Source organism: Ranitomeya variabilis, chromosome 6 (assembly GCF_051348905.1).
Source record: "Ranitomeya variabilis isolate aRanVar5 chromosome 6, aRanVar5.hap1, whole genome shotgun sequence".
Classification (NCBI taxonomy): Eukaryota; Metazoa; Chordata; class Amphibia; order Anura; family Dendrobatidae; genus Ranitomeya; species Ranitomeya variabilis.
In genome coordinates, this window is record NC_135237.1 from 277,246,790 (window position 1) to 277,274,023 (window position 27,234).

Below are 27,234 nucleotides of genomic sequence, written 5' to 3' on the forward strand. Positions count from 1 at the left end.
AGCGAAGCGACTTGAAATGCTTGCCAAAGCAAACTAAAGAAGCAATGAAACGGTGTGGCGTACAGTTTCAGATTATTCTAGAGCCAGGAGAAAGAAAACGAAAGCGTTGTTTCATGTGTCCAAGAAACATAGAGATGAAAACTGAGCGATATTGTTCCACTTGTAAGGAAACTGTTTGCAAAGAACACTCTTCTGAAAAAATAACATGTCAGAATTGTTTGGAAGACTAATATAATAGAAAAGAAAGTTAGAATAAAAATGTAGCTGCAGCTAGTTTGCTATTGATTTCTATGAGTTTTTGTGTGTTTTCATGTCTTTGTGTGAAATTTAGGAAAAAAAAGATTTTTTGGTGTTTTCTGTGAAAAATTATAATTAAAATTTTGTCCACTATTCATATTTTATTGAGCAATTTTGAAATAAACTTGTGAAAGTTATTTAAGTGTGTTTTTCTACATTATGTGCATGGGGGCCTAAAAGGCCCCCAATACGTTAATATGTATATTTTTAACGTCATGCGTTCTAGGGTTAAAAATCCTCAAAATTTAGAGATTTGAGATTATGCAGAGGATTTGTGAGTTTCTGCACCAAAAACTCAGTTTAAGTTAACATGTGTTCACACTGATTTTCTTTTAGCAGCAACTGAGCAGAAGCTCTCCAAATGCTTTTCAAATCCTTAAAACTTGGTTCTGGTGATGTGTTAATGTACTTATAGTGGTTCTGAAGGTGTATTCATGTAAGTATCCATTTACATTTTTTGCGGCCTTTGGGATTGGTTCAGTATAGCAATGTGGCCCTTTTGAAAAAGAAATAATGTGCACCTCTCATTTAGGTTTACTACTGAGCTCTCCATACCTTGGCAGGATCCATCTTTAACCCCTTAGTGACAGAGCCAATTTGGTACTTAATGACCGAGCCAATTTTTACAATTCTGACCACTGTCACTTTAAGAGGTTATAACTCTGGAACGCTTTATCGGATCCCGCTGATTATGAGAATGTTTTTTCGTGACATATTGTACTTCAAGTTAGTGGTAACATTTCTTCGATATTACTTGCGATTATTTATGAAAAAAATGGAAATATGGCGAAAATTTTTAAAATTTTGCAATTTTCAAATTTTGTATTTTTACGCCCTTAAATCAGAGAGATATGTCATGAAAAATAGTTAATAAATAACATTTTCCACATGTCTACTTTACATCAGCACAATTTTGGAAACAAATTTTTTTTTTGTTAGGGAGTTAAAAGGGTTAAAAGTTGACCAGCAATTTCTCATTTTTACAACACCATCTTTTTTTTAGGGACCACATCACCTTTGAAGTCATTTTGAGGGGTCTATATGATAGAAAATAACCAAGTGTGACACCATTCTAAAAACTGCACCCCTCAAGCTGCTCAAAACCACATTCAAGAAGTTTATTAACCCTTTACATGCTTCACAGGAACTGAAACAATGTGGAAGAAAAAAATGAACATTTAACTTTTTTTTGCAAACATTTTACTTCAGAACCATTTTTCTTAATTTTCACAAGTGTAAAAACAGAAATTTAACCACAAATTTTGTTGTGCAATTTCTCCTGAGTACGCCGATACCCCATATGAGGAGGTAAACCACTATTTGGGTGCACCGCAGAGCTTGGAAGTGAAGGAGCACCGTTTGACTTTTTCAATGCAGAATTGGCTGGAATTGAGATCGGACGCCATGTCGCGTTTGGAGAGCCCCTGATGTGCCTAAACAGTGGAAACCCCCCACAAGTGACACCATTTTGGAAACTAGACCCCTTAAGGAACTTATCTAGATTTGTGGTGAGCACTTTGAACCCCCAAGTGCTTCACAGAAGTTTATAACGTAGAGCCATAAAAATAAAAAATCACATTTTTTCTACAAAAATGATCTTTTTGCCCCCAAATTTTTATTTTCACAAGGGTAACAGGAGAAATTAGACCACAAAAGTTGTTGTGCAATTTCTCCTGAGTATGTTGATACCCCATATGTGGGGGTAAACCACTGTTTGGGCGCACAGCAGAGCTTGGAAGAGAAGGAGTGTCGTTTTACTTTTTCAATGTAGAATTGGCTGGAATTGAGATCGGACGCCATGTCACGTTTGGAGAGCCCCTGATGTGACTAAACAGTGGAAACCACCCACAAGTAACACAATTTTGGAAACTAGACCCCTTAAGGAACTTATCTAGATGTGTGGTGAGCACTTTAAACCCCCAGGTGCTTCACAAAAGTTTATAACGTAGAGCCGTGAAAATAAAAAAATCGCATTTTTTCTACAAAAATGATCTTTTTGCCTCCAAATTTTTATTTTACCAAGGGTAACAGGAGAAAATGGACCCCAGAAGTTGTTGTACAATTTGTCCTGAGTACGCCGACACCCCATATGTGGGGGTAAACCACTGTTTGGGCGCATGGCTGAGCTCGGAAGCAAAGGAGCGCCATTTGACTTTTCAATGCAAAATTGACTGGAATTGAGATCGGACGCCATGTCGCGTTTGGAGAGCCCCTGATGTGCCTAAACAGTAGAAACCCCCCACAAGTGACCCAATTTTGGAAACTAGACCCCCCATGGAACTTATCTAGATGTGTGGTGAGAACTTTGAATGCCAAAGTGCTTCACAGAAGTTTATAATGGAGAGTCGTGAAAATAAAAAATATTTTTTTTTCCACAAAAAAGTTTTGTTAGCCCCCAAGTTTTTATTTTCACAAGGGTAACAAGAGAAATTGGACCCCAAAAGATATTGTCCAATTTGTCCTGAGTATGCTGGTACCCCATATGTGGGGGTAAACCACTGTTTGGGCGCATGGCTGAGCTCGGAAGGGAAGGAGCGCCGTTTTGGAATGCAGACTTTGATAGAATTGTCTGCGGGCGTTATGTTGCGTTTGCAGACCCCTAATGTACCTAAACAGTAGAAACCCCCCACAAGTGACCCCATTTTGGAAAAATAGACCCCCCAAGGAACTTATCTAGATATGTGGTGAGAACTTTGAATGCCCATGTGCTTCACAGAAGTTTATAATGCAGAGTAGTGAAAATAAAAAATATATTTCTTTCCCACAAAAAAGATTTTTTAGCCTCCAAATTTTTATTTTCACAAGGGTAACAAGAGAAATTGGGCCCCAAATGTTGTTGTCCAATTTGTCCTGAGTATGCTGGTACCCCATATGTGGGGGTAAACCACTGTTTGGGCGCACGGCAGAGCTCGGAAGGGAAGGAGTGCTATTTTGGAATGCAGGCTTTGATAGAATGGTCTGCGGGCGTTATGTTGCGTTTGCAGAGCCACTGATGTACCTAAACAGTAGAAACCCCCCACAAGTGACCTCATTTTGGAAACTAGACGCCCCAAGGAACTTATCTAGATATGTGGTGAGAACTTTGAATGCCCAAGTGCTTCACAGAAGTTTATAATGCAGAGTAGTGAAAATAGAAAATATTTTTTTTCCACAAAAAAGATTTTTTAGCCCCCAAGTTTTTATTTTCACAAGGGTAACAAGAGAAATTGGACACCAATATTTGTTCTCCAATTTGTCCTGAGTATGCTGGTACCCCATATGTGGGGGTAAACCACTGTTTGGGCACACGGCAGAGCTCAGAAGAGAAGGAGCGCCATTTTGGAATGCAGACTTTGATAGAATTGTCTGTGGGCATTATGTTGCGTTTGCAGACCCCTAATGTACTTAAACAGTAGAAACCCCCCACAAGTGACCCCATTTTGGAAAAATAGACCCCCCAAGGAACTTATCTAAATATGTGGTGAGAACTTTGAATGCCCATGTGCTTCACAGAAGTTTATAATGCAGAGTAGTGAAAATAAAAAATATATTTCTTTCCCACAAAAAAGATTTTTTAGCCTCCAAATTTTTATTTTCACAAGGGTAACAAGAGAAATTGGACCCCAAGCGTTGTTGTCCAATTTGTCCTGAGTATGCTGGTACCCCATATGTGGGGGTAAACCACTGTTTGGGCACACGGCAGAGCTCGGAAGGGAAGGAGCGCCATTTTGGAATGCAGGTTTTGATAGAATGGTCTGCGGGCGTTATGTTGCGTTTGCAGAGCCACTGATGTACCTAAACAGTAGAAACCCCCCACAAGTGACCTCATTTTGGAAACTAGACCCCCCAAGGAACTTATCTAGATATGTGGTGAAAACTTTGAATGCCCAAGTGCTTCACAGAAGTTTATAATGCAGAGTAGTGAAAATAGAAAATATTTTTTTTTTCCACAAAAAAGATTTTTTAGCCCCCAAGTTTTTATTTTCACAAGGGTAACAAGAGAAATTGGACACCAATATTTGTTCTCCAATTTGTCCTGAGTATGCTGGTACCCCATATGTGGGGGTAAACCACTGTTTGGGCACACGGCAGAGCTCAGAAGAGAAGGAGCGCCATTTTGGAATGCAGACTTTGATAGAATTGTCTGTGGGTGTTATGTTGCGTTTGCAGAGCCCCTGATGTACCTAAACAGTAGAAACCCCCCACAAGTGACCACATTTTGGAAACTAGACCCCCTAAGGAACTTATCTAGATATGTGGTGAGAACTTTGAATGCTCAAGTGCTTCACAGAAGTTTATAATGCAGAGTAGTGAAAATAAAAAATATTTTTTTTTCCACAAAAAAGATATTTAGCCCCCAAGTTTTTATTTTCACAAGGGTAACAGGAGAAATTGGACCCCATAAGTTGTTGTCCAATTTATCCCGAGTACGCTGATGCCCCATATGTGGGGGTAAACCACTGTTTGGGCGCACGGCAGAGCTCAGAAGGGAGGGAGCACCATTTGACTTTTTTAGCGCAAAATTGGCTGTCGTGTTTGGAGACCCCCTGATGTACCTAAACAGTGGAAACCGCCCAATTTTAACTCCAACCCTAACCCCAGCACACCCCTAACCCTAATCTCAACCCGATCCATAATCCTAATCACAACCCTAACGATAATCACAACCCTAACCCCAAAACAGCCCCAATCTCAACCCTAACCATAACCCTAATCAAAACCCTAAATCCAACACACCCCTAATCCTAATCTCAACCCTAACCTCAAACCTAACCCTAATCCCAATACACCCCTAACCCTAATCCCAACCCTATCCTTAACCCTAATCCCAACCCTAACCTTAACCCTAATCCCAACCCTATGTTATGGACCTGGTGGTTAGGAGCACCCGAAATGACCTGATGGTTAAAATGGTAAACCTGGGACAAGCTCTGAGGAAGTGGTAACTCTACTGACCGCAATCCCTAATCCTATCACACACACTAGAAATAGCCGTGGAGCGTACCTAACTCTCCCTAGACGCCTCTTCACAGCCTAAGAGCTAACTACCCCTAAAGATAGAAATAGGAGCCTACCTTGCCTCAGAGAAATTCCCCAAAGTAAAGGTAGCCCCCCCCAAATATTGACTGTGAGTTAAGAGGGAAGAAACAAACACAGGAATGAAACAGATTTTAGCAAAGGAGGCCGAATCTTCACTAGATAGACAGAGGATAGGAAAGGGAACTATGCGGTCAGTATTAAAAACTACAAAAACCACGCAGAGTGTGCAAAAAGACCTCCACACCAACTCACGGTGTGGAGGTGCAGCTCTGCACCCCCAGAGCTTCCAGCTAGCAAGGAAATATCATAATAGCAAGATGGACTAAAAACATAGCATGTACTTAGAAATATATTCAAAAACCAATGAACAGCAAATGGACTAGCAAGGACTTAGCTTCTGCTGGAGTAGACAGGTCATCAGAGAAATCCAAGAGAGATCTGAACCAGTACTTAGACATTGACAGCTGGCATGAACTAACGACCTGGGCAGAGTTAAATAGGGAAGCCAGCAGCAGCAATAAACGAGGGCAGCTGAGAAAGCCAACCTCAGAGATCAGCAGTTCCACTCAAAGCCACCAGAGGGTGTCCAAGGACAGAACTCACCAAAGTACCATTCACGACCACAGGAGGGAGCCCGAGAACAGAATTCACAACACCCTAACCCTAATCCCAGCCCTAATCCCAAATGTAACCCTAATCCCAACCCTAATCCCAAACATAACCCTAATACCAACCCTAATCCAAACCCTAACCCTAATCCCAACTCTAACCCTAACTTTAGCCCCAACCCTAACTTTAGCCCCAACCCTAACCCTAACTTTAGCCCCAACCCTAACCCTAATTTTAGCCCCAACCCTAGCCCTAACCCTAACTTTAGCCCTAACCCTAAATTTAGCCCCAACCCTAACCCTAAATTTAACCCTAACCCTAGCCCTAACTTTAGCCCCAACCCTAACCCTAGCCCTAAGGCTACTTTCACACTTGCGTCGTGTGGCATCCGTCGCAATCCGTTGTTTTGGACAAAAAACGGATCCAGCAAATGTGCCCACAGGATGCCTTTTTTGCCCATAGACTTGTATTGCCGACGGATGGCCACACGTCACGTCCATCGTGCACTGGATCCGTTGTGTTTTGGCGGACCGTCGTCACAAAAAAGTTCAATGTAACCTTTTTTGTGTCCGCCATTTCCGTGCATGCGTGGCCGTAACTCTGCCCCCTCCTCCCCAGGACATAGACTGGGCAGCGGATGCGTTGAAAAACTGCATCCGCTGCCTACGTTGTGCACAATTTTCACAACGTGCGTCGGTACGTCGGGCCGACGCATTGCGACCGCCCCGTACCGACACAAGTGTGAAAGAAGCCTAAGGCTACTTTCACACTAGCGTCGTACTCGGCCCATCGCAGTGTGTCGAGCCGACGTACCGACGCTAGCGTTGTAAGCGCCGCACAACGGGTGCAGCGGATGCTGTTTTTCAATGCATCCGCTGCCCCATTGTGAGGTGCGGGGAGGCGGGGGCGGCGTTCCGGCCGCGCATGCGCGGTTGGAAATGGCGGACACGTCGCACAAAAAAACGTTACATGTAGCGTTTTTTTGTGCCGACGGTCCGCCAAAGCACGACGCATCCGTCGCACGACGGATGCGACGTGTGGCAGTCCGTCGCAATGTGTCGCTAATGCAAGTCAATGGAGAAAAAACGCATCCTGTAAGCACTTTTGCAGGATGCGTTTTTTTCTCCAAAACGGCGCATTGCGACGGAAGCCAAAAAACGCTAGTGTGAAAGTAGCCTAACCCTAACCCTAACCCTAGCCCTAACCCTAAATTTAGCCCCAACCCTAACCCTAAATTTAGCCCCAACCCTAACCCTAGCCCTAGCCCTAACCCTAACCCTAATTTTAGCCCCAACTCGTCTCTCCTGCAGCAGGAGGAGACGCAGGAGGACCCAGGGACATCGGTAAGTATGATCGGGTCCCCGAATCCCCCTATTTCTCTGTCCTCTGATGTGCGATCACATCAGAGGACAGAGAATTACAGATCGCTTTTTTTTTTTTTTTTTGCGGTTGCTGGTAAACAGTTAATTACCGGCGATCGCAAAACAGGGGTCGGTAAAAACCGACCCCGATCATGTTCTTTGGGGTCTCGGCTACCCCCGGCAGCCGAGACCCCAAAGATCTTCCAGGGGCCGGGCAGCGGGCGCACTGCGCATGCGCCCGCCATTTTTTCCCCGGAAAAAGATGGCGGCGCCCATCGGGAGCCACGAGGAGCACCAGGGGAGATAGGTGAGTATTGGGGGGCTATCGGGGGCCATCGGGGACCCTATTTCTCTGTCCTCCGATGTGCGATCACATCGGAGGACAGAGAAATTAAATGGCAAATCGCGTTATTTTTTTTTTGTTGCGACCGGTTAATTACTGGCGATTGCAACTCGGGGGTCGGTAAAAAACCCCCGAATCATGTTCTCTGGGGTCTCGGCAACCGAGACCCCAGAGAAAATCCGACTCTGGGGGGCGCTATTCACTTTTTCCACAGCGCCGTTAATTAACGGCACTGTGGTTTAAGTACCCTTAGCGGCCGCCGTTAAAAGGCGTATCGGCGGTCGTTAAGGGGTTAAAACAGGATTACAGGAACAACAATTTCAGCAGACTAGGTAGTGGGAACCAAACTGAGGGGACCAGGTAGCGTGACAATAAATAATACATTTATAGTCATATTTCAGTGTCAGGGTAGATGATTACTAAGTTTTTTCCAACTTGAACCAGTTTCTCAGAATATTAGCTTTGTAAGAATAATAAATAAAACGCACAAAAAAACATTCAAAAAAAAGATCACTGATATATGAAGACATGTACTTGTGGAGGTAGAAAAACAGAAATGGAAAGTACATTACATTACAAATATAGTGCCAGGAAAGACAGGAGAAGCCATAAACAGTTTGAGTGTTAGATGCTATATTGTGGAAACTATGACAGCTGGGCCGGAGAACTTTCTGCAGCATTTGGCAGCAATATGTAAGTGTAAAGAGCAATGTAATTCAGCTCGAGATTGTGCGCCCAAGGAAAGTAATTAGGATCTATAAGTGCTCTTGTATCTCAGTGAATTGCTGAATTTGAGTTCAATATATGCAAACAAAACACCATGGCTGTGGGACTACAGTATCTGTTATATTCCCAGCATCATTTAAGGGAGAAAAATAACAACTGGGAGCTTGAAGTCCACTTATGGGTCTCCTGTGGGGCCCAGTAGCTACACAAAATTTGCAGATGCCTTTCTTAGTTTAAAGTCATATTCCTTTCTCAAAAAGCAATAGGAATTATGGGACCTGTTTTAAACAAATGCATCCTTGAAAGTCCCCCAAGTCTTACTGCAAAGCCCTAAAATAGTGGAGTGTCTAAGCTAATTAAGAGATAATGTAAATGTCTAAAGGTACCTTCACACTCAGCAACTTTACAACGAGAACGACAACGATCCGTGACGTTGCAGCGTCCTGGATAGCGATCTCGTTGTGTTTGACACGCAGCAGCGATCTGGATCCCGCTGTGATATCGCTGGTCGGAGCTAGAAGTCCAGAACTTTATTTCGTCGCTGATGACCCGCTGTCATCGCTGGATCGGCGTGTGTGACGCCGATCCAGCGATGTGTTCACTTGTAACCAGGGTAAATATCGGGTTACTAAGCGCAGAGCCGCGCTTAGTAACCCGATATTTACCCTGGTTACCATTGTAAAAGTAAAAAAAAAACCCAGTACATACTCACATTCTTATATCTGTCACGTCCCCTGGCGTCAGCTTCCCTGCACTGACTGTGTCAGCGCCGGCCGTAAAGCAGAGCACAGCGGTGACGTCACCGCTGTGCTCTGCTTTACGGCCGGCGCTGAGATACACTCAATGCAGGGAAGCTCTCGGCAGCAGCGCGCCATCAGAATGTGAGTATGTAGTGTTTTTTTTTTAACTTTTACAATGGTAACCAGGGTAAATATCGGGTTACTAAGCGCGGCCCTGCACTTAGTAACCCGATGTTTACCCTGGTTACCCGGGTGCTGCAGGGGGACTTCGGCATCGTTGAAGACAGTTTCAACGATGCAGAAGTCGTTCCCCTGATCGTTGGTCGCTGGAGAGAGCTGTCTGTGTGACAGCTCCCCAGCGACCACACAACGATTTACCAACGATCACGGCCAGGTCGTATCACTGGTCATGATCGTTGGTAAGTCATTTAGTGTAATGGTACCTTAAGAAAAAAGGGGAAACTCAGCTCACAAATCCAGCGTGGCAACCATCCTTCTCCAGGAAACCATCCATCCTTATTTGCGGACCAATGAGTGACAATAGACAATCAGGATGTACAATAACAAATTGTATTGTGGTACCGTGTTAGCCAGAAAAATCGATGTGAATACTTTTCTGCCCAATGATGACAGAAGTATTCTAGGAGTGATCCCTTTATTGGCTAACCAGAAAATAATATGTTTGCAAGCTTTCAGAGCACAGTGGCTCCTTCTTCAGGCAAGATTACAAATAGATTAATAAGAAACAAGCACAACATTTAAAGAATACTACAGGAGGACATTTGTTAGGGGGTGGGAAGTGTGATGAGTCCATAGATAAGCCAAGGTAATCAAATTAGGCATTTTCGTACAAATGGAGAGGCAGTGGGAATAATGTTCTTAGTTATCTGGAGTCCGGACTTGAGATGGAATTCTTAGGCTATGTGAGCACGTTCAGGATTTCTAGCTTTTTTTTAGCGTTTTTTCGGCTAAAAAAAACTTACATAAGCATCCCATCATTTTTAATGCATTCCGCATTTTTTGTGCACATGCTGCATTTATTTCTGCATCGGAAACGCATTTCGGAAACAAACGCAGCATGTTCATTCTTTGTGCGGAATCGTGGCAATTCCGCACACATAGGAATGTGTTCTGCCCATTAATGTGCAGCAAGTTAATTCACAATGTAGTACCAGTTGTCACCATTAGAGGTCATTAGGTACACATTTATCCTGTTCCTGTATCCAGGAGCATTTTGCTTTAAAGGGAACCTGTCACCTGAATTTGGCGGGACCAGTTTTGGGTCATATAGGCAATATTGCCTTGCGCTGGTGGAGCGCCCCCAGACGCAGGGCCGCGGGGTACTCAGTACCGGGCCTCTCTGTCTCGGTCTTGGGGTTGTCACGGTGGCTAGACCCGGAACGTGACCCTGCTAAGGGGCGTCCAATGAAAGATGAGATGATGGTGCGTGGTGTAGGTCGCGATGAATAACGAGGACACAGGGTTGCAGTCTCTTTACCGAAGGCTTCAGGGTCCTCAATCCAGAGTACTGCTAACAGGGCTGGCTGAGACCGGCCGGTCCGAAGGCACATACAGAGTTCCCTTTTCATGTGGAAATCAGTGCCTACCTTCTAGCGCCTGTGTGTTGTAGTTCTTCCCTGCTGAGCACCACGGGATAGTCCTCACAACTGTTGTGTCTGTTTCTGATGTTTTCTCTCTCCGTTCCCCAGTTGATATGGCTAGGATTCACCCGTATGACGGGGTAGGCCTGGAGTTATTCTGGGACCCTAGAGACGCCCCTCTCCCACAATTGCCTCCATTGTCTGCTTAGGTGATTTAGGTGAGACGGCCAACCTATAGTTAACTGTCCTGCCGCTGTTTGAAGTAATACGTAGAGTCCCTTACTTCCTCGGTGCTCCGGCCACCGGCTACGCGCCTCAGAAGGATGTTGCCACGGTCTTAAGGGCACGACTCCTTCTGGTTCTATCTCCTCTGCGCTGTGATCTCGCTTCTCACTTCTCCGCAATATACTCCGCTTTCGTGTCCTTTCTTAGGAGTCTGCCGCTGTAACACTCAAGCACGGCTCCGTAACGTTCTGTCTCTCCTAGGCTGCTGTCAGGATCCCACCCCTGACAGGTCCTCTCTCCAGCTCTCCCTAGCTACTTTCTCTCTAACTTCCTGTCCAACCCCCAGTTTTACCAAAGTGTGAGGAGTGGCCTAATAGATAGAACCACCCCCCCTGGTGGCCGGAGTGTGGAGTGTAGTGTGTGTCTGTGATACCTGGTCAGGTGAACTCTTTTAGTGCAATCAGACGTAACATCACTCCCCTTAGTGGCAGAGCGACATTACTGCAATGACCAGGACTCTGGGGCGCTGCACTCCCCCCGGTTAAATCCAGTACTCCCGGACTGGGAAAAGAAAAACAACATTACATGTTATTAGAAAACACACAAAATTTTGAAACACTACAAACAAGTAAATGCTATGAACAAGTGAATATATAACAGTGCTTCCCTTTATGGGAGGTGAGGACGCTTGAACATTGCAAAAGTTTGGTCATGCACAGTTCATGACTCTCAGTTCAGTGGTTGTAACTTTAAAACAGCAGGGACCCCGGGTAAACAAAGGGGTCCCTTTTGAAAGTTTTGGAGCAATTCACTGTCCATTGCTCCATTGTCCATTTTTAAACTCGTAACAAAGATATTTACACAAACACAATTAGCAACTTTAGTTAATACCTCCAAGTTTTGTATCGAAGGGGAGTTTGGTTCTTGGTGCTACGTGTAGACCTCCATAGTGCAGGGGTTGCTATTGGCCTAGCAGGGCTCGCTATGCTTGCTACCACTGGTGTAGTGCACTGCCTCCTAGCTATGCTTCTAGTGAGTCTGGGTAGCACTGGCATGCTGGATCTCTCAGAGCTGCTGCTACCAACAGTGGGTACGGCAGATTCGCCGATAGCCGAGGGAGGCTCCGCCGGTCCGACGGTGGGCATGACATCATCCGGCGGGGTCCTGTTGTGAACTATATTTCTTGGCTCCCTCTTGTGGTCACTAGCGGTATTACACTTGGATCATCTTTCTCCAGGTTGGTACCCACCTGGTTCGTTAGGCCTTGGGTGTTCCTATTTAGACTTCCTGGAAACTCAGTCTAGTGCCTGGAATCGATGTAGTCAGTCTATGTCTGTTTGCTCCTGACTCCTGGTCTCCTGTTCTTTGCATGATAAGCTAAGTCCTGCTTTCTTATTTTTGGTTTATTCGCTTTGCTTCTATTTTGTTCCAGCTTGTTCATAATGTGATTCCTGATTTTTGCTGGAAGCTCTAGGGGGCTGATATTCTCCCCCCACACCGTTAGTCGGTGCGGGGGTTCTTGGATATTCAGCGTGGATATTTTTGTAGGGTTTTTACTGACCGTATAAGTCTCCTTCCTATTTTCTGTTTTAATTAGTGGGCCTCTCTTTGCTAAATCTAGTTCATTCTTACGTTTGTCTTTTCTTCTTACCTCACCGTTATTATTTGTTGGGGGCTTGTATTATAACTTTGGGGTCCTTTCTCTTGAGGCAAGTGAGGTCTTATTTTCTCTGAAAGGGTTAGTTAGTTCTCCGGCTGGTGCGAGACGTCTAGAATCAACGTAGGTACGTTCCCCGGCTACTTCTAGTTGTTGTGCCAGGATTAGATATACGGTCAGCCAAGTTACCACCTCCCTATGAGCTGGTTTTTGTGTTTGCGGACTTAGCTGGAACTTCTGAGATCCTCTACCACTAGGATCATAACAGTATTCCAGGCCAAAAGTGAATATTTATTGCATTGCAGAAGCGGGATTAAAAAAAAAGAAGTTCTGAGTTTTTTTGTTTTTTTTTTCTTCTTCCCCTTTTTCCTCTGAGTGGCTTGAAGCTCTGCTGCAGACATGAATGTTCAGACTCTGATTACTAGTGTGGATCAGCTTGCTGCACGAGTGCAGGGCATTCAGGATTTTGTTATTAGTAGTCCTATGTCAGAGCCTAAGATACCTATTCCTGAGCTTTTCTCTGGTGATCGATTTAAATTTGGGAATTTTAGGAATAATTGTAAATTGTTTCTATCTTTGAGACCGCGCTCGTCTGGAGACTCAGCTCAGCAAGTTAAAATTGTTATCTCTTTCTTGCGTGGCGACCCTCAGGATTGGGCTTTTTCATTGGCGCCAGGAGATCCGGCATTGGCAAATATTGATGCGTTTTTTCTGGCGCTCGGATTGCTTTATGAGGAGCCTAATCTTGAAATTCAGGCAGAAAAAGCGTTGCTGGCTATCTCTCAGGGCCAAGATGAGGCTGAAGTGTATTGCCAAAAATTTCGGAAATGGTCCGTGCTTACTCAATGGAATGAGTGTGCTCTGGCCGCAAATTTCAGAAATGGCCTTTCTGAAGCCATTAAGAATGTGATGGTGGGTTTTCCCATTCCTACAAGTCTGAGTGATTCTATGGCTCTGGCCATTCAGATAGATCGGCGTTTGCGGGAGCGTAAATCTGCTAATCCTCTGGCAGTGTTGTCTGAACGGACACCTGACTCAATGCTATGTGATAGAATTCAGACTAGAACTGAACGACAAAATCATAGACGTCAGAATGGGTTGTGTTTTTACTGTGGTGATTCTACACATGTTATCTCAGCATGCTCTAAACGCCTAACAAAGATGGTTAGTCCTGTCGCCATTGGTAATTTGCATCCTAAGTTTATTTTGTCTGTAACTCTAATTTGCTCATTGTCTTCCTACCCTGTTATGGCATTTGTGGATTCAGGTGCTGCCCTGAGTCTTATGGACTTGTCGTTTGCCAAGCGCTGTGGTTTTGTCCTGGAGCCTTTGAAAAATCCTATTCCTCTTAGAGGAATTGATGCTATGCCATTGGCGGAGAATAAACCGCAGTATTGGACACAAGTGACCATGTGTATGACTCCTGAACATCGGGAGGTGATTCGTTTTCTTGTTCTGCATAAAATGCATGATTTGGTCGTTTTAGGTCTGCCATGGTTACAGACCCATAATCCAGTTTTGGATTGGAAGGCAATGTCTGTGTCAAGTTGGGGTTGTCAGGGAATTCATTGCGATTCCCGGTCGGTGTCTATTGCTTCTTCTACTCCTTCTGAAGTTCCGGAGTATTTGTTGGACTATCAGGATGTATTCAGTGAGTCCAGGTCCAGTGCCCTTCCTCCTCATAGGGACTGTGACTGCGCTATAGATTTGATTCCTGGTAGTAAATTTCCTAAGGGACGATTATTTAATTTATCTGTACCTGAGCATGCCGCAATGCGTTCTTATATAAAGGAGTCTTTGGAGAAGGGACATATTTGTCCATCCTCTTCCCCTCTTGGTGCGGGATTCTTTTTTGTAGCCAAGAAAGACGGGTCTTTGAGACCTTGTATAGACTATCGGCTTCTGAATAAAATCACGGTCAAATTTCAGTATCCTTTGCCACTATTGTCGGACTTGTTTGCTCGGATTAAGGGTGCCAAGTGGTTCACCAAGATAGATCTTCGTGGTGCGTACAACCTTGTGCGCATTAAGCAGGGAGATGAATGGAAAACTGCGTTTAATACGCCCGAAGGTCATTTTGAGTACTTGGTGATGCCTTTTGGGCTTTCTAATGCTCCTTCAGTGTTTCAGTCTTTTATGCATGACACCTTCCGGAAGTATCTAGATAAATTTATGATTGTTTATCTGGATGATATTCTGGTTTTTTCTGATGATTGGGATTCTCATGTAAAGCAGGTCAGGATGGTGTTTCAGGTTTTGCGTGATAATGCTTTGTTTGTGAAGGGCTCAAAGTGTCTCTTTAGAGTGCAGAAGGTTTCCTTTCTGGGTTTCATTTTCTCCCCTTCTACAGTAGAGATGGACCCAGTCAAGGTCCGAGCTATTCATGATTGGACTCAACCCACGTCTGTTAAGAGTCTTCAGAAGTTCTTGGGTTTTGCTAATTTCTACCGTCGTTTTATTGCTAATTTCTCTAGCGTTGTTAAACCTTTGACGGATATGACCAAGAAAGGTTCTGATGTGGCTAATTGGGCTCCGGCAGCCGTGGAGGCTTTCCGGGAGCTGAAGCGCCGGTTTACTTCGGCACCTGTTTTGTGCCAGCCTGATATCTCACTTCCCTTTCAGGTTGAAGTGGACGCTTCTGAGATCGGTGCAGGGGCTGTTTTGTCGCAGAAAGGCTCTGGTTGCTCTGTGATGAGACCTTGTGCTTTTTTTTCTAGGAAATTTTCGCCTGCGGAGCGGAACTATGATGTTGGTAATCGGGAGTTGTTGGCCATGAAGTGGGCATTTGAGGAGTGGCGTCATTGGCTCGAGGGAGCTAAGCATCGTGTGGTGGTCTTGACGGATCACAAAAATTTGATGTATCTCGAGTCTGCTAAGCGCCTGAATCCTAGACAGGCTCGTTGGTCGTTGTTTTTCTCCCGTTTTGACTTTGTGGTCTCGTACCTGCCTGGTTCGAAGAATGGGAAGGCTGATGCTCTTTCTAGGAGTTTTGTGCCTGACTCTCCGGGAGTCTCAGAGCCAGCTGGTATTCTTAAAGAGGGAGTAATCTTGTCGGCCATTTCTCCTGATTTGCGTCGTGTGTTGCAGAGATTTCAGGCTGGTAGACCTGACCCTTGCCCACCTGATAGACTGTTTGTTCCTGATAAATGGACCAGCAGAGTTATCTCCGAGGTTCATTCCTCAGTGTTGGCGGGGCATCCTGGGATTTTTGGTACCAGAGATTTGGTGGCTAGGTCCTTTTGGTGGCCTTCCTTGTCGCGGGATGTGCGTTCTTTTGTGCAGTCCTGTGGGATTTGTGCTCGGGCTAAGCCTTGCTGTTCTCGTGCCAGCGGGTTGCTTTTGCCCTTGCCCGTCCCGAAGAGGCCCTGGACACACATTTCCATGGATTTCATTTCAGATCTTCCGGTGTCTCAAGGTATGTCTGTCATCTGGGTTTTGTGTGATCGCTTTTCCAAGATGGTCCATTTGGTGCCCTTGCCTAAGTTGCCTTCCTCTTCTGATCTGGTTCCTGTGTTCTTTCAGAATGTGGTTCGCTTACATGGCATTCCTGAGAATATCGTGTCTGACAGAGGATCCCAGTTTGTGTCCAGATTCTGGCAATCTTTTTGTGCTAAGATGGGCATTGATTTGTTGTTTTCATCTGCCTTTCATCCTCAGACTAATGGCCAAACGGAGCGAACAATCAGAGTCTGGAGGCTTATTTGAGATCTTTTGTTTCTGCGGATCAGGATGATTGGGTGACCTTCTTGCCATTGGCTGAGTTTGCCCTCAATAATCGGGCTAGTTCCGCTACTTTGGTTTCGCCATTTTTCTGCAACTCTGGTTTTCATCCTCGTTTTTCCTCGGGTCATGTTGAATCTTCTGACTGTCCTGGGGTGGATTCCGTGGTGGATAGGTTGCAGCGGATTTGGAATCATGTGGTGGACAACTTGAAGTTGTCACAGGAGAAGGCTCAGCGTTTTGCTAACCGCCGCCGCGGTGTGGGTCCCCGACTTCGTGTTGGGGATTTGGTTTGGTTATCTTCTCGGTATGTCCCTCTGAAGGTTTCCTCTCCTAAGTTTAAGCCTCACTTTATTGGTCCTTATAAAATTTTGGAAGTCCTTAATCCGGTGTCTTTTCGTTTGGATCTTCCGGTGTCATTTGCCATTCACAATGTGTTCCATAGGTCTTTGTTACGGCGGTACGTTGTGCCTGTGGTTCCTGCTGTTGACCCTCCGGCTCCGGTCTTGGTTGAGGGCGAGTTGGAGTACGTGGTGGAGAAGATCTTGGATTCTCGTCTTTCTAGACGGAGGCTTCAGTATCTGGTCAAATGGAAGGGCTATGGTCAGGAGGATAATTCCTGGGTGGTCGCCTCTGATGTTCATGCGGCCGATTTGGTGCGTGCCTTTCACGCTGCTCATCCTGATCGCCCTGGTGGTCTTGGTGAGGGTTCGGTGACCCCTCCTTAAAGGGGGGGTACTGTTGTGAACTATATTTCTTGGCTCCCTCTTGTGGTCACTAGCGGTATTACACTTGGATCATCTTTCTCCAGGTTGGTACCCAAATTAGCTCAAAATAAATTATATAGAGGAATCAAAATTTCTTTTGCGTACATGTAATCCCTTTAAAAACAGTTTTTTATTAATTTATTATATATAAAACCCAAACCACTAACGATTAGACATACAAAAAAATGAATAAGTCACCTGATAACCTTATTGACCTATTGAGATCCTAGGTAAAACTACCACTGACACCTACCTTGCTGCGGGGGTTGGCACCCTAAGAGACGGTTTTTTGGCGCCCCCGCTCAACGTAGGCTATCCCTTACTTCCCTACGCTTTCCCTTTTAACAAAACGTGGGAAAACAATATAGGTAGGGAATAGTGGTGAAACAGCAGATAAACACAAAACTAGATCTCCAAAAACACCTCCATAGATAAATAAATCAATTTACAACACATCGCATAGATAGTATATAAAGTATCCTCCTGTATTCACACAATTTGGCATTGACAGACAGTATTGTCATAGTCCCATATTGTCAAGGTATCCCCCATACGGGAAAAAAATGCCAATAATATTCCTTAACAGAGGGATAACTTAGCGTGTGCCAGTTTACTCTCCCTTTTAACAACACATCACATGCATTGCACATAAAGTATAACCCTGATGTATCACACTTCAGCCTTAACAGACAGTGCTATGATGGTTCCATATTAACAATACACTTCTCATATCGGCAGAAGGGTATAAACTGTGCCAAAGAAAATTGTTCCTTATCAGAAGGATAACTTAGCGTGTGCTGATATATCTTCTCCTCGACGCGTTTCCCCGCTTTAGCAGTTCCTCAGGAGGATTATATGATACATGATGCCAGATGCTTCATCGATGTAAGGCATAAGCCGGCGGTGACACGATGCAGGTTTAAATAAACCATATGAAGCGCGCGTCCAAATAGGACACGCCCCCTTCAGTATTCCAACCGGGTCCCAGCTGGGTCAAAAAGGTCCTACGTCCCCATCATATGATATCCAAAAGAAACCCAGCTAATATATTCTAAAAGCCATGGCACTGATATAATCATGTTGTCCATCTATATATAGGATATTAAACCTTTAAAATATAAGGTATTCATTTTCATTTTCAAAGCGCCTATCCCGAGGTCCTATGCTAAGTGGAACGCATCGCCATCTTTCCGGCGTCCAGCGTTTCACACTTATACATGCGTACTCCTTCCATTAAGAGTCACTTCTGCGCATGTCATTAGGTGAGACGCATCGCCACCTTCAAGGCACTTAGCGTGTCACTAGGAGCATGCGCACTAAGTGATACCAGATCACAGATAACCGGAGGATAGAAAGATAAGAAGACAAACCCGGCGGAGCGCAATGCCAAGAGGAGAACCCCCCGGCGCCTGTAAGATAACATTCTCAGTGTGTAATTCAATGTTACACAACGGGTGCAACCCTCGATAGAGAAAAGAAATATCCTTATAAAATATAATATAATATATAAACACAATATTGCTAGGGCACATTAGAGGACTTGATAGAATATCTGATAGAATATAATATATTAAGCTGTAGTCCATTAGACACTGTGATGGAGACATAAGATCATCTTAGATACAAACAATGCACTAAATACATGTCAGATGTAAAATGAAATCTCACCAATGGATGACATATACAAACATGTCCAGATATAGAGTATTTTCGACATATTCCAATCATAATTATACAGTAAAAGGCTATATTTTACACACCAGGCGTAAACCTAAACCAACACATAACTCAGATGGATAAAAATCCATATCATAGATTAGATTTATTAGAGGAAGCATGCATAGGAGAGCTCCTCATTCAGGCCCCCCGGGGATAGCGAATGCATCCTGAAGATCCATTCCGTTTCTCGTCTTTGTACGATTTTATCCATATCTCCCCCCCTAGTTTTGGGGCGAATTAGTTCAATCATACTAAACGTGATATCTTTCAGGTTTCCCCCATGACAACTGTTCATATGGCGAGCCACCGGTGTGTCACGTTTATTTCTTATATCTCCCAGGTGCTCGCCCACTCTCACCCTGAGCTCCCTCAGGGTCTTACCTATGTAGTCCTTAGGACATACACAGGTTGCCTTATATACCACGCCAGTCGATTTACAATTACCAAAGTCCCTGATTGTGAAAACCTTACCATTAGCCGCACTTTTGAAGGTTTTGCCCTGAGTCATAAATTTACATTTTGTACACCCTCCACATCTAAAAAAGCCCAGAGGTTTCCTTTCCAGCCATGTTCCTTGTTTGGCCGGTCTTTGGTATAAGCTGTGTACTAACCGGTCTCCTATGGACCTCCCTCTCCTATAAGTGATACTCGGTTTAGGGGGTATGAATTTTTCCAAATTAGGGTCAGCCCGGAGGATCCCCCAATGCTTACTTAAGACCTGATGTACCCTCTCTGATTGCCCATCAAAGGTCCCAATCAGTCTAACTATATCACTTTTGTCATGTTTCTGGGCATCTTTGGATCTAAGTAGGGGTTGCCTCTCCATTTTAAGACTCTCATAGAAGGGACCATCCAACACCTCACAGGGATAATCCCTCGCTCTAAAGCGATGGTACAAATCTCTTGCCTGTCTCCTGAAGGTCCCTTCGTCCGTGCAATTCCTCTTTATGCGCATAAATTGCCCTTTGGGTATTCCCCTTTTCAAGGGGACTGGATGGTGACTCGTCCATCTCAATAGGTTGTTTGTCGATGTAGGTTTTCTATATGTACAGGTACTAATATTACCATCAAGTTCTTTGGTGGGAGGAAACCCATATTTTTGCTGAGGAGGAAGTATGGTGGAGCCCGTATATCAGCCTCTGGGCCAGATATATTGATGACATTCTGATGTTTTGGTCTGGCCCAGAGGCGGAGCTTCACCGCTTTGTGGGGATGATAAATGTGAATAAAATTGGTCTGTTTTTCACATATGAATGTCACATTAGAAGCATCAACTTCCTTGATTTAACCATTTCCAAAGAACTTGATGGTAATATTAGTACCTGTACATATAGAAAACCTACATCGACAAACAACCTATTGAGATGGACGAGTCACCATCCAGTCCCCTTGAAAAGGGGAATACCCAAAGGGCAATTTATGCGCATAAAGAGGAATTGCACGGACGAAGGGACCTTCAGGAGACAGGCAAGAGATTTGTACCATCGCTTTAGAGCGAGGGATTATCCCTGTGAGGTGTTGGATGGTCCCTTCTATGAGAGTCTTAAAATGGAGAGGCAACCCCTACTTAGATCCAAAGATGCCCAGAAACATGACAAAAGTGATATAGTTAGACTGATTGGGACCTTTGATGGGCAATCAGAGAGGGTACATCAGGTCTTAAGTAAGCATTGGGGGATCCTCCGGGCTGACCCTAATTTGGAAAAATTCATACCCCCTAAACCGAGTATCACTTATAGGAGAGGGAGGTCCATAGGAGACCGGTTAGTACACAGCTTATACCAAAGACCGGCCAAACAAGGAACATGGCTGGAAAGGAAACCTCTGGGCTTTTTTAGATGTGGAGGGTGTACAAAATGTAAATTTATGACTCAGGGCAAAACCTTCAAAAGTGCGGCTAATGGTAAGGTTTTCACAATCAGGGACTTTGGTAATTGTAAATCGACTGGCGTGGTATATAAGGCAACCTGTGTATGTCCTAAGGACTACATAGGTAAGACCCTGAGGGAGCTCAGGGTGAGAGTGGGCGAGCACCTGGGAGATATAAGAAATAAACGTGACACACCGGTGGCTCGCCATATGAACAGTTGTCATGGGGGAAACCTGAAAGATATCACGTTTAGTATGATTGAACTAATTCGCCCCAAAACTAGGGGGGGAGATATGGATAAAATCGTACAAAGACGAGAAACGGAATGGATCTTCAGGATGCATTCGCTATCCCCGGGGGGCCTGAATGAGGAGCTCTCCTATGCATGCTTCCTCTAATAAATCTAATCTATGATATGGATTTTTATCCATCTGAGTTATGTGTTGGTTTAGGTTTACGCCTGGTGTGTAAAATATAGCCTTTTACTGTATAATTATGATTGGAATATGTCGAAAATACTCTATATCTGGACATGTTTGTATATGTCATCCATTGGTGAGATTTCATTTTACATCTGACATGTATTTAGTGCATTGTTTGTATCTAAGATGATCTTATGTCTCCATCACAGTGTCTAATGGACTACAGCTTAATATATTATATTCTATCAGATATTCTATCAAGTCCTCTAATGTGCCCTAGCAATATTGTGTTTATATATTATATTATATTTTATAAGGATATTTCTTTTCTCTATCGAGGGTTGCACCCGTTGTGTAACATTGAATTACACACTGAGAATGTTATCTTACAGGCGCCGGGGGGTTCTCCTCTTGGCATTGCGCTCCGCCGGGTTTGTCTTCTTATCTTTCTATCCTCCGGTTATCTGTGATCTGGTATCACTTAGTGCGCATGCTCCTAGTGACACGCTAAGTGCCTTGAAGGTGGCGATGCGTCTCACCTAATGACATGCGCAGAAGTGACTCTTAATGGAAGGAGTACGCATGTATAAGTGTGAAACGCTGGACGCCGGAAAGATGGCGATGCGTTCCACTTAGCATAGGACCTCGGGATAGGCGCTTTGAAAATGAAAATGAATACCTTATATTTTAAAGGTTTAATATCCTATATATAGATGGACAACATGATTATATCAGTGCCATGGCTTTTAGAATATATTAGCTGGGTTTCTTTTGGATATCATATGATGGGGACGTAGGACCTTTTTGACCCAGCTGGGTGTAAGGATTCCGGACTTTCCTGGTGTCTGTTTGCCCTGATCCAAGATGGAGGCTTGGATCTCACCCTGTCATGGAACTTCCTGTCTGTCTGATTATTTAAGTCCGGGTCTTGTGTTCACCTGTGCCTGAATATTTTGTGCTGCTGGCTCCTGAGCACCTGCTTGCCTGCTTGCTGGTTAACTCCCTGCTGCTGCTGCTCACTACTCAGATCTGCCTCGCCCTGTTCAGCTACCTCTCGCCTCTGGAACTGCTGCGACTGGCAGCACACCAGTTTCCTTTGTGTACCAAACCTTTCCCAGTGTTGTGCCTCTTTGCACAACCACACCAGGTGAGCAAGATTCAAGCTGTGTTATCGCTACAAGAAATATTTACTCATCTACTACGCTTAGATGGCTCTCTCCCTCTTTCTCCCCTCGCCCTCTCTTTTCTAGGACGACATTCACATGACGCATCTTCTGTGAACTATTGGACTCCTACTTGCAAGTACTGTGCGCACGTATTAACAAGTGTTGCTGGACATCATCATTTAAATACTGTGTGCACTAAACCTTATTGGACTTCCTCGTTTAAGTGTCTTGTTTGCTCCCACATAATTTCCTTGCTGGACTGGTTCACATTAGCGGTCGCTCCCCGCTACTCAGTTTGCTGTGACTTTCTATATAGAGCTGAGGATCTCGTTACAATTGCAGAAATATCTGTACTATGTTTTGTTTGCTAACCTGTTGGCTGTTTTCTATATAGAGCTGAAGCTCTCGTTACAATTGCAGAAATATCTGTTAGTTCTATTTACATTTTCGTTTGTGAGTAAATACATCTTTTGCTGCAACTTTGTTCTCAGACTGGCTTTATCCCATGCTATCAGATTCCGTAGTATCCATATAATTATTACAGGATATTCAGGCCATTAAAGGAATCTGCTGGGATAATGTCGACTGAGCCAAAGATGGATCAGTTGTTCTCTATGATCCACTCTTTACAGGGGGATGTTGAGGCATTGCAAAACAAGGTTGCTAACTTGGAGGGTCATTTTGGACAGGCTCTTCAGGACTTAAGGTACCGTCACACTAGGCGATATCGCCAGCAATCCGTGACGTTGCAGCGACCTGGATGGCGATATCGCTGTATTTGACACGCAGCAGCGATCTGGATCCCGCTGTGAAATTGCTGGTCGCTGCTAGAAGGTCTGCACATTATTTGGTCGCTAGGTCGCCGTGTATCGCCGTGTTTGACAGCAAAAGCGACGATACCAGCGATATTTTACACTGGTAACCAGGGTAAACATCGGGTTACTAAGCGCAGGGCCGCGCTTAGTAACCCGATGTTTACCCTGGTTACCAGCGTAAAAGTTAAAAAAACAAACAGCACATACTCACCAGCGCGTCTCCCAGCCTCTGCTTCCTGACACTAAAGCGCCGGCCCTAAACTGAAAGTGAAAGCACAGCGGTGACGTCACCGCTCTGCTGTTAGGGCCGGAGCTCAGTCAGCGTCAGGATGCAGAGGCTGGGGGACGCGCAGGTGAGCATGTACTGTTTGTTTTTTTAACTTTTACGCTGGTAACCAGGGTAAACATCGGGTTACTAAGCGCGGCCCTGCGCTTAGCAACCCGATGTTTACCCTGGTTACCCGGGGACCTCGGCATCGCTGGTCGCTGGAGAGCGGTCTGTGTGACAGCTCTCCAGCGACCACACAGCGACGCTGCAGCGATCGGCATTGCTGTCGCTATCGCTGCAGCGTCGCTTAATGTGACGGTACCCTTAGGTAATCAGGTGGCTGGGCAGATGACTGCACGAGCACCTCCACCCCCAGTACAGCCACAGCCAGCTACTCCTCCAAAGTTACCACCATTTAGGTTCAGTGGGGACCGTTACAAGTTTCGTGGGTTTATAAACCAATGCCTTTTGTATTTTGATGTGCATGCCGCCCATTTCCTTACTGACCGATCTAAGGTTTTATGTATAATCATGTTGCTCACATCCCGAGCTCTTGCATGGGCAAATCCGCTTATGGAGACTCGTGACCCTCGACTGAATAACCTAGATGATTTTCTTGCTGCAATGTCTATGATGTTTGATGACCCTAATCGTCGCACTACAGCTGAGACCGCCTTGTTATCACTACGTCAGGGTAAGCGTCCTGTCATTGAATACGCTACTGAGTTTAGACGGCTGGCGGTGGATACGATTTGGGACAGTTATGCTCAATTACCCATTTTTAAGAGGGGATTGTCTAATGTGTTAAAGGATGAACTTGCTCATGCAGATGCTCCGGAAGAGTTAGATGCTTTTATACAGCATTGTGTACGCATAGATATACGTGTTACAGAGCGTAGACAGGAGAAATTTGCAGCCTCTAATCGTGTCGCTAACTCTTCCCTTCCTTCTAAAGAACCGTCAGGCAAATCCTCTTGGGAGGCTGAACCAGTTCCCATGCAGGTGGATGCACTACAGCGGCGCGAAAGTAACGAGCGCAGGGAGCATCGTTTCCGAGAAAGTCTGTGCTTTTACTGCGGTCAGTCAGATCACTTTCTTATCAATTGTCCGAAGCGGCCCCGCAAGATACTAGCCACGGTTGGGGAATTTGATAATCAGGATGCTGAATCCATTACATCTGAGTCTAGTTTTTCTGTGAATGCTATTTTTCATTCTCTATCTATGACTGCCTCTCCCAAGACGCTGGAGCGTAGGGACACACATTGCTCCCTTCCTATTAAGATCCGGTCGTCGGGCCAATGGATTCCCTGTGCAGCTATGGTGGATTCAGGGGCAGGAGGAAATTTTATGGACTTATCATTTGCCCGGGAACATGGAATACAGACCCAGCAGAAAGCCACCCCAGTAACTATGGAAACGGTGGATGGTTCCCCTCTAGTCTCTGGACCAGTAGATCAAGAGACTGTACTTCTGGAAGTCTTCATAGACCCTGATCATCAGGAAATGCTGTCATTTATGTTGATCTCTTCACCACATTTCCCTTTAATTTTAGGGATTCCATGGCTGCAGTCACAAAATCCTATTATCAACTGGGAGACAAAGGAAATCACTTTCCCATCAAAGGAGACACTGGTGACAGGTCAAGTGAGTCCTCAAGATATTAAATGTGCCACTGAGGTATCTACTTTACCATCTGTGTATAGTGAGTTCTCTGACATTTGTGAGAAGAAGATGGCAGACCAGCTTCCTCCTCACAGACCGTATGATTGTCCCATTGAGCTTCTTCCGGGGGCCGCTATTCCTTTTAAGAATGTCTACCCACTTGCAGCTCCTGAGCTGAAGGCTTTAAAGGAATACATCGATGAGAATTTGGCTAAGGGTTTTATTCGCCCCTCCTCATCACCGGCAGGAGCACCTATCTTTTTCGTTAAAAAGAAGGATGGAACTCTTAGACCATGCATCGACTATCGGGAGCTCAATAAAGTGACTATTCGGAATCGCTACCCATTGCCGTTGATCCCTGAACTGCTGGAAAGAGTGCGACAGGCCAAGATCTTCTCCAAGTTAGATCTTCGGGGAGCATATAATTTAATAAGGATCCGCTCTGGAGATGAATGGAAGACTGCTTTTAGATGTCGGTATGGGCATTTCGAATATCTGGTGATGCCTTTTGGTCTCTGCAATGCTCCGGCAACCTTCCAACATCTGGCTAATGATATTTTCAGAGATCTTTTGGACCATTTTGTCGTGATCTATCTGGATGACATCTTAATTTTTTCTGACTCTTTGCAGGAACATCAGCAGCATGTGAAGACTGTCCTGAGGCGTCTAAAGGAGAATCACCTCTACATTAAGCCTGAGAAATGCGAATTCCATCGCACAGAGATTCAGTTCCTGGGGTACGTCATCTCGCCACAGGGGCTTAACATGGAGGCAAGTAAGATCCAGGCTATTCTTGATTGGCCCGCACCTAAAAATGTCAAGGAGGTACAGCGTTTCATCGGATTCGCAAACTTCTACAGACGATTCATTCGTAATTTCTCTGAAATTGTGCGACCCATTACACAGCTAACTAAGAAGGAAAAGACTTTCTTGTGGTCCGCACAGGCTCAGGATGCTTTTGATTGTCTTAAATCCCGGTTTACATCTGCACCTGTACTAATTCACCCAAACCCAGCACTGCCTTTCATTGTAGAAGTGGATGCTTCGGATTGTGCTCTGGGGGCCATCCTCTCACAGAGAATGGGAGAGAAAAGCTTGTTACATCCATGTGCTTTTTTTTCTCGCAGACTCTCCGCTGCAGAAAAGAACTACGATGTGGGAGATAAGGAACTTCTTGCTATCATCGCTGCATTTAAGGAATGGAGACATCATCTGCAGGGGGCATCACAACAAGTTATTGTTCTCACGGATCATCGCAACCTGGAGTTCCTTAGATCTGCAAGATGTCTTTCTCCACGGCAGGCTCGTTGGAGTCTATTTTTGAATCAATTTAATTTTGTCATTTCGTACCGCCCAGGTTCACGTAATGGGAAAGCGGATGCTTTGTCCCGAATCCATGCCACGGATTCCGTACCTGGGACCCCGTCTAAGACCATCCTGTCTGATGCCAACTTTATTGGAGTCATTCAGAATAAGGACTTATGGAAGACCATTAAGGAGGCCTACGACGCAGATCCATTTCTCGCCAACCCGACTGCTGATGTGAACTTGGTTCTCAGAAACGGTATGTGGGTTCGGGATCAACGTTTATACGTTCCAGAGGCCATAAAGCTGCAGGTCCTCAAGTTTGTCCATGATTCCAAGTTGGCGGGTCATCGGGGGGTACAGAAGACACAGGAGTTTCTGAGTCGTTTTTTTGGGTGGCCTACCTGTCTGAAGGACGTGAAAAGTTACGTTCTCTCTTGTGAGGTATGTGCACGTTTCAAGACTCCTCGTGTATCACCTACTGGACTGCTTCAACCACTACCTGTCCCCTCTCGTCCTTGGGGGTCTATTTCAATGGACTTTATAGTTGAATTGCCCACCTCTGGGGGAAAAAATTCTATTTTGGTGGTTGTAGATCGCCTTACTAAGGCTGCCCACTTCATCCCCTGCAATGGTCTTCCTTCAGCCAAGGAGACGGCAGATCTGGTCATCCAGAATGTGTTTCGGCTGCATGGAGTTCCCGACGAAGTCATCTCAGATCGGGGAGTGCAGTTTACGTCCAAGTTCTGGAAAGGATTCTGTGTTTCGCTTGGTGTTAATGTTTGTTTGTCCTCTGCATACCATCCTCAGACTAATGGGCAGACAGAACGGACGAATCAGACTCTGGAACAGTATCTTCGATGTTACATCAACCATTCTCAGGATGACTGGTTGGAGTTGCTCCCGCTCGCAGAATTCTGTTATAACAACTCTCAGAGTTCT